This window comes from Carassius gibelio, chromosome A15 (assembly GCF_023724105.1).
Source record: "Carassius gibelio isolate Cgi1373 ecotype wild population from Czech Republic chromosome A15, carGib1.2-hapl.c, whole genome shotgun sequence".
Taxonomy (NCBI): Eukaryota; Metazoa; Chordata; class Actinopteri; order Cypriniformes; family Cyprinidae; genus Carassius; species Carassius gibelio.
In genome coordinates this window covers 10,762,550-10,777,608 of record NC_068385.1, presented here as the reverse complement: position 1 = coordinate 10,777,608, position 15,059 = coordinate 10,762,550, and the positions used below count along the sequence as shown (strand labels likewise).

Genomic DNA, 15,059 nt, shown 5'->3' with positions numbered 1-15,059 from the left:
TTCACTCTCATAAACTTATTAATAAAACCCTCATAATTATTCTAACACTGTAAATTCAGATTATGGTGCATTGTATGTTTTAGGCTTAAAGCACCATCTGCTGGTCATCGCTTGACATGTAATAATTCGTAATTCGAGATGATTGAATCTGACTGATCCATCTGCCTGTCTTCTTTAGAATGGAATCGCAAAAATTACTGCACATCTCATTCAGTTCAACTGATAGATAGATAGATAGGTAGATAGATAGATAGATAGATAGATAGATAGATAGATAGATAGATAAATATACTCTTATTATACTATGGCATGATCAAGGGCTCTTTTTAGTAGCAAATCAAGGGTCAAATAAAAAATTTAGGGGTTCCACTGACCCGTGACTTGTCATGGTGCTTCTGCGCATGCACACAACCTCAAAGGTAAACAAAGAGGAAAGCGCGCACCCGGCAACAGTCCTGCCTAAACATTAAACACTGCTCTCCTACTGGCTTTTATGTTCGATCAAAACATGAATGGGATGTTTTCATGTCGGGCAAGTATTTATTATGACCAAGGCGGTAGGAAATACATGGAGGACTTAATGACGATGAAGCAGGAGGATGAGCCGAGAGAAGACGAACTGGACGCCGCCGAACGTGGCGAGATCACGGCACCAGCACAGGACCAAAACCCCGACGCTTCAATCCAAGACTCTATTCCCGGATCCATCACTGTAATTTATGTTCAAGATGATGAACCTAGGTCTGCTCTTCAGCAGGCGTCGATACGCTCCTCTCACCCGTGCAAAAACACCCGTCGGCCGCGGGCTGTGGCTATGTTCGCCGTGTTCGACGGACACGGAGGTCCGGACGCCGCGCGCTTTGCCCGCCGCCATTTGTGGGACCACATCAAAAAACAAAGAGGCTTTTGGTCTGAGGAGGACAACGAGGTGTGCGCGGCTCTGCGAAACGGATTCATCTCTTGTCACCACGCCATGTGGAAGAAATTACGTAAGTTATGGCATTTTATGGAAGTGCAAGGAAAAGAGTCCGGACAGCGGATCTTTTTGATTGGAAGTTGCAACATCCGATGTATCCCGCCAAAAGTTGTTGCACAACCTCTGAGGGCCACACCAAACAACTAACTTAACCCATATCTGAACTAGAGTGACAGCAAATCACATCAGAATAGTGTTTTTCTTACAGAAATCACAGCTTAATAACACCCTGCTTAAAGGTGCATTTACAGCAAAACTGTGACAAAAATGTGTTAACTTATTTAATACATATAGGCGAAAACATAAAGGCACATCTAGACAGAACAAGCAAACCCAAAACAAACGACAAACACAATATAGCACTGGTTTAAGTTAAGACCAGCAGCTTGGACATGTTGCCAAATATTTGACTTTTTTCTTATACATGTATACCAGAATTATCATTTTCAAAAAGAAAGAATTAATTCATCACTGATCTGATTTTGGAAACCATATAATCTGCTTTCTTGTAGCGGAATGGCCAAAGACGGTTACAGGACTTCCCAGCACATCGGGCACAACTGCAAGTATTGTCGTAATACGACGTGACCGTATGTATGTTGCCCATGTTGGGGACTCAGCGGTGGTGTTAGGGGTCCGGGATCACCCCTCTGATGAGTTCATTGGAGCTTTAGAAATGACACAGGACCACAAACCTGACCTCCCGAAGGAAAGGGAGAGAATAGAGGGGCTCGGTGGCAGGTGAGTTGTTCTTATTAAACAAGTAAGCTCACACAACTAATGTTAACTCCGTTCACACACTCTTCTGCATTTGGTAAATGAAATGTGGCTATGAGCTAGCACCAGAGCTGGATGAGATTATTTTGCAATTTGATTATTGGCTTTCATGTTATCTGCTTTTTTTGGTTAAACAGGTTTGGTTCCCTCGTTTTTTTATTTTATGTCAACACTCATCAAGAAAAGGCCCGGACCGGACCGTTGCCCGTTTCTTTCAGCCCTGTGTATCCACAGAGGTCTGACTGGTTTTAGTTTATGCACTCACAGCATCAAAGTGGGACAATAAAACCAAGCATGCTCTGGCATCTGTCCACATTATCATAATCTAAACACAAGCGTTCTTTGTCTTTTAGACTAAAAGAACATAAGCATGTCAACATGTTATAGCAGAGCATCCAACAGCTTGTATCGTTGTCTTTCCAAATTAAATGTAAGTTTCCAGCAGTTTTTTTTTGCATTACATTTGAGCCAGCAGTGATCATTGTCACACTTCTCCTCTAGTGTCATTAAAAAGTCTGGAGTCAGTAGGGTGGTGTGGAAGAGACCCAGAATGACCCACCATGGACCAGTAAGAAGGAGCACAGTCATTGATCAGATCCCATTTTTGGCTGTGGCCCGAGCTCTTGGTAAGAGGGTTAAGCTATTTCATTACAAGATATCATTGTTGCTGTTGTGATTGAAAAAACAGTGATTAAAATGTTGAGTGAGTTTCAATATATCTGACAAGTCAGCAGAGATTGTCTGTTGTTCTGCAAATTGCAACATGTCACCATGATATACTCTGTTCTTTAGCAACGACAAACAGAATGTTGAATTGCAACACATGCTGTTTAGGTGTTTAAACTAGGTTTAGGAAGGTTGTCAGAGCTCAACAATGAGGATTGCCATTTTATCACGCTTGAATGGACAAATAAATGTAAAAATATGTCAACATGCTGGTGCTGTATACGTGTCCTTAATATTAATCAAGCAAGAGAGAACCATTCACTGCTCCTGGCTGAACATACAGTGATATTTCACTGGTATGAAAAATGTTAGTGGTGTAAAGGCCTTTTGTATTAGAATGCAAGATTTCATAGGTCAAATGGATGCAGTATCTTTTCTTTTTTTGTAGTGGGGCCAGTAGAAATATTGCCAGCATAAGTAAAACCGCATTAGGGAAAATCTTCAGCACTAAGCCCTGGTTTAAGGAGATGTCAAGCAGTTCAAAGAAAAAACGGTTCACCCCAAAACTAAAATCAATTTCAGATTCATTTACATTTTCATGTGTGTTGTTCCTTTAAAAGTTAAAGACGATTTTGCCAATCAAAATTTTACTGACTAAATGTATTCAAATGCCACTGATTTTTACATTTCTGTTGTTGTTGTTTTTTGTAATATGCATCCATTAATTTAATGCACATTCATGTGTCTTCAGGTGATCTGTGGAGTTACGACTTCTCCAGTGGAGAGTTTGTAGTGTCACCAGAGCCTGATACCGCTGTTATCAAGCTGGATTTGAAGCAGCACCGTTACATCATTTTAGGCAGTGATGGGTTATGGAACATGGTATCACCACAGAGAGGCTGTGTCTATTTGCCAGGAAAATGACAATGCCAAGGTCAATAATTAAAAGTTATGTGACCGGAGAGGCCTTAATTGTCCTTTAGAAACGTTCACTTATCTGAATGTTTATTCCAACAGCCAAAGAACCAAAAGGAAAACGTTTCAAATGCTGTTCTGCTCGTGAACCATGCCTTACTGCGATGGCGTCAACGCATGCTCCGTGCTGACAATACTAGTGCCATTGTTATCTGTTTGGAGCCGTTCGGGACATCCTCTGAGTGCTTGCCACCTTACGAGACTGTGTATAATCTACAAGGACCAAAGTGTGGCTCCGTTCCTAAATCTTGCACCAACTCTTTGCCCACTCAGGTTAGGAGTGTTTCAGATATTCTATTTAAAGGCATAGTTAACGCAAAATTTAGATGAGTTTGAGTCATCATCAGAACAGATTTGGAGAAATTTAGAATTTCATCACTTGCTCACCAATGGATCCACTGCAGTGAATGGGTGCCGTCAGAATGAGAGTCCAAACAACTGAAAAAAAACATCACAATAATCCACAACAGACTCTATCTATCACTTGACATCGTCAGAAGTGAAAAGCTTCGTTTATAAGAAACAAATCCATCAGTAAGGCATTTTAACCGTTGGTTCTGGCAAAAATACCAGTCCATAATCCATAAGAATGCTTATTCCAGTGAAATGTCCATCCCCTGTTGTCCTCTCACATCAAATTCCACTGGCATATTTTAAAACCGTTTTATTGTAATGTTTTTATCAGCTGTTTGGACTCTCATTCTGGTGGCACCCATTCACTCCATAGGGTCCATTGGGGAGCAAGTGATGTAATGCTAGATTTCTTTAAATTTGCTCAGATGAATGAACAAAAATCTTTGTGCTGGGTGGCCTGAGGGTGAGTACATGGCCAGCAAATTTTCTTTTTTGGGGTGAACTGTTCTTATAACAATAAAACTGCAGTGTCCTTTCACTGAAATTAAGGCCTGCTTCATTTTATAAGGCTATTGTTTTTTGTTTTGCATTGTATTATATTGTGGACATTCAAGCCTCATACATAGTTCCTTGTTTTATAGGGTCCTGACACTCAAGTACAGCCCGTTCCGGAGCAGCAAAACAGCAGCTGTGAGATGAGCATGATATTTGAATCTTCTGCTGATAGCCTTACAAACTATGAAGACCTGCCTTATAATAACTCACTGGAAAATGAGGCCCACTGTGACAGAGTGCCTACTGGCAAACGGGTGCTAGAAGATTCCTCCTCACCTGTGCTGAAGAAACCCCGTTGTAGTTTGTCCCATTCCCCTCTTAAAGAGTCCTTGTGTACATCTTCAAAGAAACTGAGCACACAGTCCTCAGCGAAGAGCGCTGGTGACAGCAATGGTCAGAAACAGTCTGAAAATGTCCAATCGCTGCTTCAACAGCATGGGACAGCTACTTTATGTGTTTGCTGACATTCATCGTCCTAATACAGTGCAATCTGTACACTTATGCTGGACAGTCAGACTCTGATATTAGTTGATATAAGCTATTGAGAAACCAAAATCCTGAAGCAATGTCAGAAAAAACAAAAATCACTCACTTCCATGCACAACACTTATATTTTAGTCTATTTTAGTGTTATATTGTTATACTTTATATTTTGCGGACTAATGAAAATGTGTTTTGATTTTTATTATGTTTTATATGATGACTACGAAATTTTTTTTTTTAATATCTTCTGAGAAGATATTTTCCTACAGCGTACATGTTGCCTGTTTCAAAAAGATGTCAGAGGTTTTTTTTTTTCTGAACAAGGAGAATGGTGCATAATTTTAGTGTTCACTGCTATCTTAACCCTGTTTCATAAGGTTTAACATTGTATTTAAGCATGCACTTTATGAATTTTAAACATTATGGTTATTTTAATGTTTTAAGGATTTCATTAACAATGTTGTTGTTTTTTTTCCTTGATGGGATAAACTGTCATTCTAATCTAAAGGTGCTGTTATGCAAAACAGGTCAATAAAAAATGTGAAAACTATGCTCTAAAACAGTGGTTCCAAAAAATTTCCAATTAAAATAAGAAATAGGATTTCAGTTTGCAAGAAGTTGTTTTAATATAACTTTAAAAAATTTTTTTTAAAGTAATTTCAAATCATCCTTTGACGATAGTAACCTGTATACATTCTTTCATAGTTTTCTTGTGAGTAAAACTTCGTTTTTCCGAAAGAAGCCGAGGTTGTGCGAAATAGCTTGGTTTGTGATCACGCGATATTTCGATGTAAATAAACACATCAACGTGACGTGATGTAACGTGCACGTTTTTCCCATAGGTTTTTCCAGGCTGTTGTGCAAATTTTCAAACGTGGAGATGCACATATGAGAGTGAAACGAACAAATATTGCTTTAAATAACACTTCACCTTAATGTTAATTTTAACAACGCGTCAGATTCGTTCAGCGAACAAAAACAAAACAAACAAACAGTCCTTGTCTTTCACTATTGGTCAGAAAGGTCCAAGCGCCCACCTTTGTCCTAACTCTATTGGCTTGCCGTCTCCGATGCTAATGTCTGATTGGCCAAAGCATCTGTTGTTTCCGCTGCATGCCAGCTTCACTGTGGCGTTTTGTGAGGACCCCTGTCTGTTGATCGTATTCAAAACACAAAACCTCAGGTTAGTACAAATGTCGCTTCATTAAACATTTAACTGCACATTTCTTACATACATTGCATATTTATTTATTTCAGGAAGTTAGAAAAGTTATTGTCATGGATCAGTTTATTGTCTTTGAAGCGCTGTAATGACAGATAACTGTTAGCGGTATTGGCTAAGCTAACGAAACAGACAGGAGATAACGTTAGTTGAAATGATGAAATGTTAACCTGACAACAACTCACAGCTGTGTTTTCTTTAAAACACTCTTGACATCTTTTTGGACATTTTCTTATAATAAATTTAACAAAAAATAAAATGTAATAAAGGTATTTAAATCCTATTTTTGGTTACTAGCAAATCTTGCTGGAGTTGAAGTGTTGAAGTGTTTTCTTTTGTTTATTTCGTTTTACATAGCAAGTCTGTGTTTATAGATCCTTTACAGGATCAATACTTTACAGGAATGGGTCTATTGTGCAGATTAAACGGAGCCAGGCACATCTGAGCCTTATTTGTTTACATCCATCTGCAATGTGGATGATGCAGTTATAGCCTTTTATTAGGGCCCGAGCACCGAGGTGCGAGGACCCTCTTGTATCTGCTTTGTTTTTTATTAGGGCCCGAGCACCGAGGTGCGAGGACCCTCTTGTATCTGCTTTGTTTTTTATTTAGGGCTCAAGCCCAAAGGGCGAGAGGCCTATTGTTTTCCTTAGGATTATTTTTTATTATTATTATTATTATTATTATTATTATTATTATTATTATTATTATTTTTTTCCAACGTCTCGGGGGCTTTTGGGGCCCTTAACATGCTTAAAAAGTCTTGAAAATTGGCACACAGATTGGAACCTGCGGCCATTAGGGCCGGGTAGAGACTGATACACGGGCGTGGCACAGGGGCTCTACAGCGCCCCCTGGAATATGGAGGGCCATATATCATACATTCTTGCTCGTAGACGTATGAAACTCGGTACACATATAAATCTCATCAATCCAAACAACTTTTGTATTGCATATCATAGGCTCCGCCCAAAAGGAAGTTGGCTATTTAGGGTTTAGTATTCAAATTTTTCGTCAAAGTTGTGGGGGCTTTTGGGGTCCTTAATATACTCAAAAACTCTTGAAAATTTGCGCACACTTTGGAATCTGTGGCCTTTAGGAGCCTGCAGAAGCTGGGACCCGGGCGTGGCACAGTGGCTCTACGGCGCCCCCTGGAACACAGTCAGAAATGTTGATGTATAGCTCACACATACTTGCACATATTCATATGAAACTCAGTACACATATAGATCTCATCGTGCCGAACAACTTTCGTATTGCATGTCATAGGCTCCACGCAACAGGAAGTCAGCTATTTAGAGTTATGTAAAAAGCGCATGCTCTGGAATTTGAAATACTTGTCATAGGTTTTTTGCTCGATTGCCGCCAAACTCGGTCAACATGATCTCAAGACACTGGGGATGAAAAATTGCCAGGGGATTTTTGATATCTCGAACGGTTTGCTCGTGGCGAGGCGTTGAAATTATGGCGAGAAATGAGAAACAGGAAGTGTCTAATACCATCCACATACATTTCCTGATTTTAATCAAACTTCATCAGATTATTCGTTGTATGATGTCGATCGCATATATGTGACTATTAGGAGTCAAAGTTATAGCGCCACCAACTGGCAGAAGGAAGTGTGTCATTTTCAAAATGATTTGAATTCAGCATCTTATTATTACTTGATTTGCTTCAAACTTCATCAGAATAATGTTAAAACACAGCCGATATAAATCTGCAAGGGGGATATTGATATCTAAAAAATTGTTGCCGTGGCAACATGTCAAACTAGAATACTTCTCAGGTGATTTTGAGGCAAATAACATACTTAGAATTTCACAAAACTCTGAACACACATCAGTATTTCTGATAGGAACTTAAATTGTGAATGGATTTTGGATAGCTTGAATGGTTTTGCCGTGGTGATTTTTTTAAATGACCTTACAAAGGGAATCATTATTGTATTTTTAAATTGCAGCTTCCAAACACGTCAAAGAATTTTTTCATACAGATGAAAAAGTCATTCTGAGGAAATATGCATAGTTTAACGACTTTACAACACTGTATGGATAACAGAAAATTAAAAAACTGTCAGACATCTCATCTCACTCTGTCCCTCTGTTTGAGTATATGTGCTTCAGACTTCCATTGTCTGAGAGATATAGCGCCCCTACAGGTTCAATTCCCGAACTTTTACTTTCACTTTTAAATCGGTTAAAAATACAAACAAATACTTAGATTTAATTCACACTGACAAGCTAAACCAACATATCTGATTATTACCGGTTCAGGGCTCAGGGATAAATTATTTCTGGCCAGAGATACGTGAGAAATAGGAGAGATTAATCACCGCTGTGATCACGAGCGTCTGGAGTAAAGAGCTCAGAGAAAACGAATTTATTCCTGTTTTAAAGCTTTTAAAAATAAATTATTACAGCGATATCACACAATCAACCAATTAGAACACACCAAGAGCTAAATTAAGATGTTTTTGAACTGTTTGTGTGAAAATGAAATATTTGTGGCTGCCTATCTGAAATCACCGCCTCCGATCAGCGCGTACAGTGTCCAGCTCAAAACAAACGAATTTATTCTTGTTTAAGAGCTTTTTTAAATAAAATATTACCACAAATGCACACAATAAACCCATTGTAACACAACAAGAGCTAAATGCAGGTGTTTGTGACCTGTTTAAGTGTGCAAGACTATTTGAAAGCGCGACTGGCAGAATAACATATCTCTGGAGCTGCAGGATTCTGCCTTTCGTCGTACGAACGAACACATCACGGACAAGATTATTTCAAAATACATAATAGCTTGGCGAATATAAACGAAAACAGCCACGTGAACATAAACTGGATCTACTGGATTTGAATATTAAAGTGACCACATTTACCACTTGTTTCAGTCTTCAATTTTAATCTATATAAAAAAGGAAACTCATTCGACTTGGCTGCTTTTTTAATGTGTGCGTATTTATTTATTTATCTTTTTATACATTTTGTATAATTTCATAGTTTGTGTATTACAATTATAAAAACAAAAATAAAATTAGCCACTCACATAGAAATAGCTTAGGCCTTAACCTTTTTCTGACAGTTTTAGGGATTTTTAAAAATCCTAAAAAAACCTTATTTGTGCTGCAAATAATAATTTCAAACTCATTTGATACTGACCTATGACATCCTGTGACATTATATTTATTTTAATTTACATAATCTCATGGATGTAACAGTAAATCTGTTCAGCTCACAGATCAATACTAAGCTGTAATGCAAGCAGAACTTTCACAAATGCTTATGAGTCATTTAAGGATTTGATAACACTGTAAAATAATGTCTAATTTGTTAACATTAGCAAATGCATTGATAACACTTTATAATAACTGCACTCATTAGTAAATAGTCAGTTCATGCTTTATAAAGCCTTGTCCCAATATTAATAGTCAGGAGTAAGCAGTTCATAAATACAGCTATAAATAGCTTGTCCTTGGTTTATAAGCACATTTATTAAAAAGGAGAGTAAAGGGTCAGTTATCTTCCTATGAAAAATAAAAGATAAAAATAAACAAACAACAACACAGATTGATACAGAACTCAGAAATTTTATTGTGGATTTATGATAAAATCAGCCTGTAAATGAATTCATACTCCTCCTCATACTACTCCATACTCCTTTTTCAACATGATGCCAATATACTGAGATGTTAAATTGTGAATGGGTTTAGGATAGCTTAAATGGTGTTGCCATAGAGATTTATTAAAGTAACATAAAAAATACAATAATTATTTTACTATATCTTTAAAATTTTTCATTCTAACTCTTCATTATTTTTTATATAAGTAGAAGTCCTCATTTGAAGGAAGCACAGTAAGTTTCATAGCTTTATCATTTTCAAGAGCCAGCATAAAATTAAAACTATCATAACTTATAAATCAAGCTTGCAATTCTTAGTACCAATAATGGCCACCAGAGGGAGCTATAGGATTACTTTTAAATAATTATTGTAGAAACGAGTATGATTTAAATCATTTATAGAAATCTTTCAAATAAAATAATATGTATTTTAGGAATTTTACTGATAAAATGACCCTCACTTAATTAGAATAACAAGCTGAAGTATTGTGAAGTGTATATTAAGAATAATTCTTTATAGGCTTTATGGACAGATACGTTTTGAGTGACTCTTGAAGGTTCAGCACCACATCCTCTTTTACCACTGTTTAAAGAATTAATCTTACAGAACAGGTGTGAATGAATTTTGGATAGCTTGAATGGTTTTGTCGTGGTGATTTTTTGAAATAATAGTAAAAAAGGAACCAGTAAATGTCTTTTTATTTTTTTAAAGTGCAGCTTCTAAACACTTAAAAAAAAATGTACACATAGAAGACAAGTCATTCTGAGGCATATTTCCTCAGAATGACTGGTCTCATGACAATAGTTTCATGACTATACAACACTATATGGATGATAGAAAATTAAAAAACTATCATACATCTGATGTCACTCAGTCCCACTGTCACTGTGGGTAATGTGTGTGTGTGTGTGTGTGTGTTAAGTGAATTAGGTGTGAAACTATCAGGGAGCATTTAGTCTCCAGCGCCAACATTTTACAGAACTGCCACTTTCCTGGAGTCTCCAGAATTACTCGGTGTCAGGCACTGAGAGACTTAAGATTCCAAAAAATGATTTAATTAGAATACCATGAAGTATTGTGAAAAACTATATATTAAGGCTTTATATATAGGCTTAATAAACAGATTAGAGTGACTCGTGAAGGACCAGCACCACCTCCTCTTGTTCGATGGTTTGAGGAATATATCTTCCAGAATCCAGTATTAAAATTTAGGAGCTCATTTTTATTCCACCTCCTTTCCTGAAAGTCTGTCTTGCAGAATTGACGAAAAATTTATCTTCACATTAATTCCTAATTATTTTGCAATTCTTTTTGTCAGTTCTTCTTGACCTGTTTTTCTCTTCCAGCTTTCCTGGACTATTGTATAGCACTCATAAATGATTAAATAAAAAATAATGGTAGTTATTAAGATTGATATGGTTTGGAATTGGTAAAATGTGCTTGGAAAAAAATCACAATAAAACAATGTTTTAATGTTTAAGTTTGGAATATTAACTGACATGAATGAATGCTATATAAATATTGTTCATGTTAACATAATGTTTATAAATGGAATCTTATTGTAAAGTGTTACTAAAGTTATATATATTGTTCTGTGAATGTGATTTTAAAGTCTAGATGATTCGGATTAACCCTTTAACTGCCATATCCTTTAAAACCTCACTGCCAGAGGGATATTGTGAATGCATTTGCCCGCTGGGCACAGTTTACCTGATGCCACCGGGGTGGCGATGGCATTGGTGGCTTGAGCCCGCCATCGCTGCTTGCAGCTATATTATTATTATTCTTCTTCTTCTTCTTCTTCTTCTTCTCCCGAATGAATCGCATTTTTGAGGGCTTTAACATGCTCAAAAAGTCATGAAACTTTGCACACGCGTCAAACCTGGTGAAAATTTTCGTCTGATATAGGATTCAGAAGAGGGTGTGGCAAAATGGCTCGACAGCGCCACCTATACTAAGAAAATCAACAGCCTTCCAGCTATGTTTCACGTACATGCACGAAAATCGGCACACATATGTAACACACCAATACCTACAAAAAAGACTCTTGGAGCGAAATTCTAAACCCAGCAGGAAGTCGGTTATTTTTAATATTATGAGCATATTTTGTGTAATTTTGGTCATTTCCATGTGTTGTATTTTAACGAACTCCTCCTAGAGAGTTATTCAAATCAACACCAAATTTGGTATGCCTAATCTAAAGGCCTTTGCGATGTTAAATTGCGAAGATCTTGAGTTTTCGTTGAAGGGCGTGTCCGTGGCGGCCTGGCGAATTTCGATGATTCGCCATGAAAAATGAAGTTGCTATAACTCACACATACAATGTCCAATCTGCCCCAAACTTCACATGTTTGATGAGACTCCGAACTTGAACAGATTGACATGCCCATATTCAGTTATAGTCATAGCGCCACCTATTGGCAACAGGAAGTGACATATTTTACGCTGCGACGAACTACTCCTAGAAATTTTATGACATCAATGTCTTTTTGTGGTCAGTCTAATCTAAAGGCCTGTGCGATGTTCACTTGTGAAGATCTTGAGTTTTCGTTAAAAGGCTTGTTCATGGCGCCGCGACGAAGTTCGATGTCTCGCCATGGGAATAAAAGATGTTATAACTCAGGCATAAAATGTCCGATCTTCCCCAAACTTCACATGTTTGATAAGAGTCCTGACCTGAACAGATCTGCAGGCCAATATTTCACCGGGTGTGGCAGAATGGCTCTATAGCGCCACCTATACACTTTCAACGGAGTGCACCTCGAGCTATGTTTCACGTACATGTACAAAAATTGGTACACACATGTAACACTCCAATACCTACAAAAAAGTCTCTTGGTACGAAATCCGGATCCCAACAGGAAGTCGGTTATTTTGAATTTTCCCTTCAAAATTGGTGTTGTTTTTGCCATTTTCAGGGGTTGTACTTTAACGAACTCCTCCTAGAGATTTATTCAGATCAACACCAAACTTGGTCAGTGTAATCTAAAGCCCTTTGCGATAATAAATTGCGAAGGACTTGACGTTTCGTTAAAGGGCGGGTCCATGGCGGCCTGACAAATTTCGATGTTTCGCCATGAAAAAGGAAGTTGCTGTAACTCAAGACATACAATGTCCAATCTGCCCCAAACTTCACATGTTGGATAAGACTCTTGACCTGAACAGATCTACATGCCAATATTCAGTTATAGTCATAGCGCCACCTATTGGCAACAGGAAGTTACATATTTTACACTGCAACAAACTACTCCTAGAAATTTTATGACATCAATGTCTTTTTTGTGGTCAGTCTAATCTAAAGACCTGTGTGATGTTTAGTTGTGAAGATCTTGAGTTTTTGTTAAAAGGTGTGTCCAATAGCGCCGTGATGAAGTTCGATGTCTCACCATGGGAATAAAAGATGTTATAACTCAGGCATAAAATGTCTGATCTTGCCCAAACTTCACTTGTGTGATAAGGGTCCTGGCCTGAACAGATCTGAAGGCCAATATTCCATCGAGTGTGGCAAAATGGCTTGATAGCGCCACCTATACACTTTCAACGGAGTGTGTATACACTTTAAACGGAGTGCGCCTCGAGCTATGTTTCACGTACATGTACAAAAATCGGTACACACATGTAACACACCAATATCTACGAAAAAGTCTCTTGGTACGAAATCCAAATCCCAACAGGAAGTCAGTTATTTAGAATTTTCTGTGCAAAATTAGTGTTGTTTTGGCCATTTTCAGGGGTTGTACTTTGACGAACTCCTCCTAGATATTTATTCAGATCAACACCAAACTTGGTCAGAGTAATCTAAAGCCTTTTGCGATCTTAAATTGCGAAGATCTTGAGGTTTCGTTAAAGGGCGTGTCCATGGCGGCCTGACAAATTTTGTTGTTTTGCCATGAAATAGGATGTTGTTGTAACTCAGACATAAAATGTCCAATCCTCCCCAAACCTCACATGTTCGATAAAAGTCCTGCTCTGAACACATCTGAAGGGCAATATTCCATTATAATGATAGCGCCACCTGCTGGCAACAGGAAGATTGGCACATATATGGAATAAACATTGATATATTCTACTTATATTTATGAGTTTAAACGCATATTTCTCACCGTTCACCTATTAACTAAAGCCACTCGCTGCCGGTGAGCCCGGGTGCGAGGGCCCGTTCATCGCTGCTTGCAGCTTTAATTATTATTATTCTTCTTCTTCTTCTTCTCCCGAATGAATCGCATTTTTGAGGGCTTTAACATGCTCAAAAAGTCATGAAACTTTGCACACTCGTCAAACCTGGTGAAAATTTTCGTCTGATATAGGATTCAGAAGAGGGTGTGGCAAAATGGCTCGACAGCGCCACCTATACCAAGAAAATCAACAGCCTTCCAGCTATGTTTCACGTACATGCACGAAAATTGGCACACATATGTAACACACCAATACCTACAAAAAAGACTCTTGGAGCGAAATTCTAAACCCAACAGGAAGTCGGTTATTTTTAATATTATGAGCATATTTTGTGTAATTTTGGTCATTTCCATGTGTTGTATTTTAACGAACTCCTCCTAGAGAGTTCTTCAAATCAACACCAAATTTGGTATGCCTAATCTAAAGGCCTTTGCGATGTTAAATTGCGAAGATCCTGACTTTTCGTTGAAGGGCGTGTCCGTGGCGGCCTGGCGAATTTCGATGATTCGCCATGAAAAATGAAGTTGCTATAACTCACACATACAATGACCAATCTGCCCCAAACTTCACATGTTTGATGAGACTCCGAACCTGAACAGATTGACATGCCCATATTAAGTTATAGTCATAGCGCCACCTATTGGCAACAGGAAGTGACATATTTTACGCTGCGACGAACTACTCCTAGAAATTTTATGACATCAATGTCTTTTTTGTGGTCAGTCTAATCTAAAGGCCTGTGCGATGTTCAGTTGTGAAGATCTTGAGTTTTCGTTAAAAGGCTTGTTCATGGCGCCGCGACGAAGTTCGATGTCTCGCCATGCGAATAAAAGATGTTATAACTCAGGCATAAGATGTCCGATCTACCCCAAACTTCACATGTGTGATAAGAGTCCTGGCCTGAACAGATCTTCAGGCCAATATTCCACCGGGTGTGGCAGAATGGCTCTATAGCGCCACCTATACACTTTCAACGGAGTGCGCCTCGAGCTATGTTTCACGTACATGTACAAAAATTGGTACACACATGTAACACTCCAATACCTACAAAAAAGTCTCTTGGTACGAAATCCGGATCCCAACAGGAAGTCGGTTATTTTGAATTTTCCCTTCAAAATTGCTGTTGTTTTTGCCATTTTCAGGGGTTGTACTTTAACGAACTCCTCCTAGAGATTTATTCAGATCAACACCAAACTTGGTCAGTGTAATCTAAAGCCCTTTGCGATAATAAATTGCGAAGGACTTGAGGTTTCGTT

The 15,059-nt window shown here is 38.2% G+C and overlaps 1 protein-coding gene and 1 pseudogene across 10 annotated transcripts in view; both read left to right on the top strand.

The window, feature by feature from the left end:
• The first annotated feature begins 393 nt into the window (after window positions 1-393).
• LOC128029174 (protein phosphatase 1D-like) lies at window positions 394-5,336 on the top strand (annotated as a pseudogene).
• Window positions 5,337-5,807: 471 nt separating this feature from the next.
• The window catches only part of LOC128029170 (BCAS3 microtubule associated cell migration factor), a 223,762-nt gene continuing 214,510 nt past the window's right edge, over window positions 5,808-15,059 (top strand). For 9 of the 10 annotated variants that reach the window (XR_008187304.1, XM_052616769.1, XM_052616768.1 and 6 more), the window contains exon 1: window positions 5,808-5,969. The gene's annotated coding sequence lies outside the window, so the exon portion shown is untranslated. The remainder of the gene's footprint in view (window positions 5,970-15,059) is intronic. The other variant, XM_052616766.1, reaches the window with a different exon arrangement.